This window comes from Acipenser ruthenus, unplaced genomic scaffold (genome assembly GCF_902713425.1).
Source record: "Acipenser ruthenus unplaced genomic scaffold, fAciRut3.2 maternal haplotype, whole genome shotgun sequence".
In the NCBI taxonomy this organism is placed as follows: domain Eukaryota; kingdom Metazoa; phylum Chordata; class Actinopteri; order Acipenseriformes; family Acipenseridae; genus Acipenser; species Acipenser ruthenus.
Genome location: NW_026707374.1, coordinates 346,827 through 355,000, shown reverse-complemented (window position 1 = coordinate 355,000; position 8,174 = coordinate 346,827).

Below are 8,174 nucleotides of genomic sequence, written 5' to 3'. Positions count from 1 at the left end.
GTATCTCCCATATGATATTTATAATGCCCATTTGTATTGCCTGTGTGCAATACGTTACACTTCTCTCTATTAAAATGTAATTTGCCACGTGTCTGCCAAGTTCTGAATGCTGTCTAGATCATTTTGAATGACCTTTGCTGCTACAACAGTGTTTGCCGCCACTCCTATTTTTGTGTCGTCTGCAAATTTAACAAGCTTGCTTACTATACCAGAATCTAAATCATGAATGTAGATTAGGAATAGCAGAGGACCTAATAGTGATCCCTGAGGTACACCCCTGGCTACCTCACTACATTTTGAGGTTTCTCCTCTATTTAGTACTTTCTGTTTTCTACATGTTAACCACTCCCTAATCCATGTGCATGCATTTCCTTGAATCCCTACTGCATTCAGTTTGAGAATTAATGTTGAAAGGGAGGGAAGATCTTCTCCACATTCTTTTGAATGACAAATGTTCGTTTTGAAAAGTAAATGTTGAAAGGCCGGGAAGATCTTCTCCACAGAAGATCCTCCCAGCCTTTCAACTTTTTTTCAGAAAAAATACAATTAAAAAAGGCATCAGTGTTTAATTTCCAGATGATTTTAAACTTGCAGCACATTTCAAACGACTATCGGAACATTATTTCTTTAAAACAAATGTGGATATTATTTATTTTTCAATAAAGGATTTTAAGATTTTTTTCTCAAAGAGTTTCCCAGTTTTCAATCATTTGAAACATGTACTGTCTTCCAAATGCCTGTTCCTAACGAATTGGCTATTCTCCTTGCTTGACACATTCCTATTTTTATGAAATGTAGCAGTTGCATGAGAGGCAGAGCTGCAGCATCTGCCCAGCTAGGAGCTGCCTTGCTGTGCCAAGTTATGCGCTCCATACCCTTGCTGTGCGGATCTTTGTTGTATTTAAAATGACATTTTTACGCAGAGGAGCAGGGTACAGACAAAGGGAGCAGGGGACAGTTCAAAGGGAGCAGAGGGCAGGGTAGATTAAACAGCTTTGTATGTAGATTAAACATATTTATACTGGGGCAGTACACAATAGCCGGGATCCCTGAACTAGCCAATGTTGGAACTTAGTGTGACAATACTGGAATATGACCAGAGTCAGAATAGTGCTACATGACCATAGTCAGAATTGAGTTACATGACAAGAGTCAGAATACTGCTACATGAACAGAGTCAGAATTGAGTTATATGACCACAGCCAGAATCGAAGTAAATGACCAGAGCTACAAAAAAAGCTTTACCTTCTTCTAAGGTATAAAGTCGGTCTCTGTCAACAAGTACAGGTGTTTATACACTGACACAGCCCCTGTGTAAATGAGATCAGGCCTTTATACACTGACACAGCATCTCTGTCAACAAATACAGGTGTTTATACACTGACACAGCATCTCTGTCAACAAATACAGGTGTTTATACACTGACACAGCATCTCTGTCAACAAATACAGGTGTTTATACACTGACACAGCATCTCTGTCAACAAATACAGGTGTTTATACACTGACACAGCATCTCTGTCAACAAATACAGGTGTTTATTTGTACGCCTTTGAACAAATGACAAACAGTATTGCACAGAAACGTCTGGGGTGGTTTAAAATTGACACAAAGCTGCATTTTATCACCAAATGGTCTCAAATTGTAGGTCTGATCACTGTGGACTAGAGCATTTTTGCAATATGTGTGGAACTTTCCTATTTATGGAGGTATGCAGCCTCAAAGCTAGCTGGTTTTTGCTGTGCAGTCAAATCAACTGTATTGAACAGAATGGTATATAACTGCCAGTTTACTAATAATGAAAGAAATCCCCCAAACAGGCAAAAGTGGGTTTAAATTGAAGATCACAACTTCTAGTTTACATTAAACCTGACTATGTGGCTAAGAAATGTGGAGATATTGAGAAACTGGGAGGAAACCATTGACATATTCAGCTATTTTTCTATAACTGCCAGTTTACTACTAATGAATGAAAAATACAAAAAATCACCAAAACAGCCAAAACTGGGCTCAAATTGAACATCTCATCCTCTAGACAGCTTTATTTCTGCAGCGGCAGAAATAAAGCTATCAAAGGTGACGATGCAGGTATGTACCCTATGTGTACTGACACACAGGAGAGCATAGGGGCCTCAGAAGAGCAGGCAATTAATATCGGCGGCTGTGTAGGGCAGGCTCGCTTCAAAAAATGGAAGGCTAATCGCGCTTGGCTAAAGGCTAATCCCAGCGGTTCAGTCATTTGCTCGGTTTGTTCAGCAATTCGTGATCTGGGAACCCATATAAAAGAACGACCTGGAATTGACCAGGCCTTTATGAATGGCACAACTGCAACATCAGCCAAAAAACTAAATGACAAAATAAGTGAACACGGTAAATGCAAGTCTCATATGAAATGTGAACACATAGCGCAAGCCAGACAAAAGCAGGCCATAGAGAAAGCTGCTGAAAACAGCACTGCAGTGATCGGAAAAAACGACGAGCATAATGATAACAGCCTACATGATTTGTAAAGAAAACGTTTAAGATGCATCCAAACATTTTGCAGCTACAGCAGCTTAATGGATTGGATACTGGGAACATGCTGCATTCCGACCATGCAGGTTGTAATATGCTCTCGTTTGTAGCAGACAAAATGGCTGCACAACTTGCAAAGTATGTAATTGATTATTATTATTATTATTTATTTCTTAGCAGACACCCTTATCCAGGGCAACTTACAATTGTTACAACATATCACATTATTTTTACATACAATTATATTATTTTAGGCAACTATTTTTTTAACATTGTGCCGCTAAAGTCGGGGACAGGTGCTGGCATTGCAGATGAGTTGCTTTCCAGCCTCAATCAGTATGGCATCACTGCAGACATACTTCGAGAGCGTCTGCTGGGTTTTGCAACTGATGGAGCAGCATCGATGCTGGGGAAATACAAAGGGGCAGCATCAATTCTGCGAGAACAGATCAACAACAATCTAATCGAGATTCACTGCATGAACCACAAACTGGAGCTTGCTGTTCATGACGCTGTTCGAACAGTAAAGGAAGCAAGTCATTTTCAGCTATTAATCGATTCACTGTATTCATTTTTTTCACTAAGTCCCAAGAACCAGAGGCAACTTGAAGCTGTGGCTGCTGAGCTCTGTGTACATATACACAAGGTTGGTCGAGTTTCTGACGTCCGTTGGCCGTCATCTTCCTGCACATCGGTGACTGCTTTATGGGAAAGTTACCCTGCCCTTGTTACATTTTTTAGAAATGGTTCAACAGACATCTCACGTTCTTCACAGGACAAAGCAGAATGTGGTGGTCTACTGGGGAAGATGACAAACTGGCTGTTTGTAATGGAAGTAGCAACAATGAAAGATGCACTCGAGACGCTAAAAGCGCTATCCCTGTTTCTTCAAAATAGGAATTCCACTGTCATCACTGTCAAGCCGGAGATTGATGTTGCATTAAAAGCTCTACGTGCTATGAAGGACAGAGATTGAATAAATACCAGCACAATGAACAACGAGTTCTCAAGAGCCGGTGCATTTAAAGGGGTTCCAATCACACAGCCATCTGACGCTCAACAAATGAAATACAGAGGTTTCCGCACGCAGTTCATACAAGCTTTATTTGACAACATCGAAAGAAGATTTGATGATAAAGGGGTCCTGGAGGAGGCAGCCGTACTCAACCCCACATCATGGCCTGTAGAAGAGGATGCAAGAATTTTGTTTGGGGACGATAAAGTTATGAATCTGTGCAAAACTTTAAAATTCAACGTTTCACGACCTCTAACTATAAAGGAATTCAGAGAGCACAAAGATACTCAGCGCATGGGGGATAACCTGAACAAACTGGTAACCACAGTAGGTGTAATTCCTGTGGTCCACTGCTGAATGTGAACGTGGCTTTAGTGTGATGAACCTTATTCTGACCGACCAGAGAAGCCGAATGCATGTAAGCACACTGAACAGCATGCTGTTTGTTTCAATTAACGGCCCCAACATTGACACTTTCCAAGCTGAGAAATATGCAGAGTTTAAAGGATTAAAGAGGGACACCCACTCTGCAGAGGACAAACCAACAGGAAAGAAAAGAAACGAGAAAACGATTGCCCACCATACCAAACTGTTTTCTTAGACCGATCCAGCCACATCTTGGTGATATCGGTGAGTTTAAAACATTTAACTTATCTTACTTATGTTAATTAAAATGTAAAACGAAAATGAAAAATGATATATAAATAAATGGTGTGCATTTACAACTTCATGTCACCAGGAGTCTCCAAATCAGTTAATGTTTGTTACTGGAAATATAGTAGCTGTGTGAAATATTAACCCTTTGCAGTTCATTTATTAAGTGCGTGTCAGGTCCAATTTATTTTCACACACGCAGTTTATTTTAGACGCGCTGTTTAAAAGTATTTTTTTTCACAGTAAAACAGGTTTAAAAGACACTTCAAAACAACAGGACACTCAGTACTGCATCTCCAGCAAACACCTCAGTAATGCGATCCAAGTCATTATTTTATTACTATAACATCTCAAAAAGCTCTGCAAATGTCTGTGATATTCTCTGAGCGCTGGATGCGGAAGCAGCTATCTTGTTTGTGTATGTCCGTGTTATCTATGTAGTGTCGGGTCTATCAGTATTCATGAGATACACCCACTATTTTTTTTTTTTCCGGCTTCTCTCGGCTCCTATCGGTCTCACTCGGCCATTGAATAGTTTTCTCGGCTTTTTCCGGAGAAAAAAGACTAGAGACTTGTTTTTTGTGTCTTTTTGATGATGTCGGACAGGGTCCGACATTGGACCGGAAAGGGAAAATTGCGATGTCAGACCAGGTCCGACATAGGACCGCAAAGGGTTAAGGTAATCCAATCAGAAATGCTAATGACATATTTCAGGTATATAAAGGCTTAAGTTCTTAGTGTATCCACCTGAGGCAATCGTGGCCAGTAGTCGTGCGCAAAATTATACAAATCGAGCAAAAACTTCACAGAAAAAAAACTATATGAAAAGTGCATTCTTAAAGGCGGTGGCTAAGCTGAAAATTAGTGGTTCCCATTAGTGTATGTGTTTTAAAAACATTTAGAACGTCCCTCATACAATGAATTCAGGTATGAATGACAGCCTTTAGTAGACTCAATTCAATATCCATCCACATTATTGTATTTTAGCACCATTGCAGTCACGATTACAATTACAGTTATAAGGTTTAATTACAAACATCATGAAATAATGAGAGTAATCATTCCCAGTGTCACTCCTGGAGGTTGGCCAGACGTCTCTGTGAAAGCTTTTGTATCTTGCTCTTCTCGTTGAATATCTTCACTTTGACAGTTGTCCAATCATGCCTTATATTTGAGTGCTGGAACAAAAAATCCTCCATCTCTTTTTTACCTATAATACAAAATGGAGTGAGGTAACCAGTGGTGTACCACAGGGATCAGTATTAGGCCCTCTGCTATTCCTAATCTACATTAATGATTTAGATTCTGGTATAGTAAGCAAACGTGTTAAATTTGCAGACGACACAAAAATAGGAGGAGTGGCAAACAATGTTGCAGCAGCAAAGGTCATTCAAAATGATCTAGACAGCATTCAGAACTGGGCAGACACATGGCAAATGACATTTAATAGAGAAAAGTGTAAAGTTTTGCATGCAGGCAATAAAAATGTGCATTATAAATATCATATGGGAGATACTGAAATTGAAGAAGGGAACTATGAAAAAGACCTAGGAGTTTATGTTGACTCAGAAAGCTATAAAAAAGGCCAACAAGATGCTCGGATATATTGTGAGAAGTGTTGAATTTAAATCAAGGGTAGTAATGTTAAAACTTTACAATGCATTAGTAAGACCTCACCTAGAATATTGTGTTCAGTTCTGGTCACCTCGTTACAAAAAGGATATTGCTGCTCTAGAAAGAGTACAAAGAATAGCAACCAGAATTATCCTGGGTTTAAAAGGCATGTCGTATGCAGACAGGCTAAAAGAATTGAATCTATTCAGTCTTGAACAAAGAAGACTACGCGGCGATCTGATTCAAACATTCAAAATCCTAAAAGATATAGACAATGTCGACCCAGGGGACTTTTTTGACCTGAAAAAAGAAACAAGGACCAGGGGTCACACATGGAGATTAGATAAAGGGGCATTCAGAACAGAAAATAGGAGGCACTTTTTTACACAGAGAATTGTGAGGGTCTGGAACCAACTCCCCAGTAATGTTGTTGAAGCTGACACCCTGGGATCCTTTAAGAAGCTGCTTGATGAGATTTTGTGATCAATAAGCTACTAACAATCAAACGAGCAAGATGGGCTGAATGGCCTCCTCTCGTTTGTAAACTTTCTTATGTTCTTATGTTTTTATATTAATATAGGTTAATCTATTGAAATACATGGATAGACCTAAAGAATACTACTGTGCGTCATAGAAAAAAAATCTTGTAATACCCAAATGGTAATATTTTCGCTGGGCTCTGAACGATGGTATTATCACTTCAACACATCAGCTTGAGCTCAAAGTGTGGCTTGTGCAGAGCTGGCATTTCAGTCTATCCACCACGCAGACCCGAAAGGGAAGACACATATTGTTCAGACTCAAATCCATATATTACAATAAACAATAGCTGGTTTAGTGTGTATTACCAGGGGTAATACCATCTGAATGGTTCCTGTCCCCAAAACTCTCTCCCCAAAACCTCTCTATGGTATTATTCCCTGGTAGTACACACTGAACCAGCCATTATTCCAGTTGTTAAATGATACAATAATTAACATTTTATATAAAAAAAAAAAAAAAAAACAACAAACAAAAACACAATAACATTTACAGACTAGCCATAATCCCTGGACTGTTCCATTATACAAAGGTGTTTGCTTTACATAAAAAAGTAGCCGCATGTAAGAAACAGGGCATATTTATGATGGTCTTTACACAAATACAGTTTGCACCATATACAGTATATCTGTGTATTTACAAGTAGTCTCAGGCCGATTGGTTTGGTGCAAATTCTGGGGTGAATCAGTTTGTTTTGGATGTTTCATTTATGCCTGCAAATGAACTGAACCGTACTTCAGCATGCACCAAACGACCATTTGTGAAAGGGCTTTTAAAAGACTCAAAAGTACTGTATGCCTAAATTATTGTTTGTTACTAGCAATATTAACACATTGTTTTCTTCACAAAAAAAGGATGTAAATCCCATTTTGATGCAAATACCTTGATAAATCTGACTGAAGGCAAAGATACTGGTACCCAATAAAGTACAGGTGTGTGGATTTGTGTTAATCTGCATATTTGAAAACCTGTTGAATATTTTATATAAAAAATTACACTGCAATATAATTATATGATAATCGTGGTATTTTTTCTGATAGTTATCATACCATGAGAATTTCTTAGCATCCCACCTCTACATCTGACCCTATGTCACACCTACGTCAAACTTATCCAATTGTCAGGAAAATTCATATGGATACCCAAACACCCCACCCCCAATAAAGAAACTAAAAATATAGTAAAATGCCAAAGGATTATGCTATTGGGGGCGGGGAGTGTTTACTTTGAACGGACTCAGACAGAATGTATAAGAAAACTAAATATTCAATATATGTATGGCACCATTACAATCATTACAATCTCACCTGGCATTTGTTTTCTGCTTTCACCTTGTAAGGCTTGAAATAGATAAGCACTTGGTCTTCATCTACTTTGGCCCATCTTGTATACTTTCATCCTGCACAAGATAACAAATACAATTATGAAGTTACTTCATCAGTGGCGGACTGTAGCAAGATTGATTGATGTAGCAATCTCTGTGTCCTCCAGTTTGAAAGATCCACTTGCACACAATAGTGGGCTATATAACTTGATTTCATTAGTATGCTTAGCAATCCCCGGAACAATGAGACCATATAGAAAAAACAATACTTTAATCTGCATTTTCATCATATAACTCTATACATTAAATTAATTTATGAAGTTAATATTTTTTATATATAAATGTATGAAAAATAAATTTGGTTCAAGTACATGTATTGGGGGTTGTTTTAAAACAAAATCTGACAGGGGATATTATATTATTTCTACCATTTTCCCTGCACCTGGAATCTGTGTCTATTTCACAAACACCAAAGTTGGGATTCATTTAAAACAATAAAATCACCAGTTTGTTT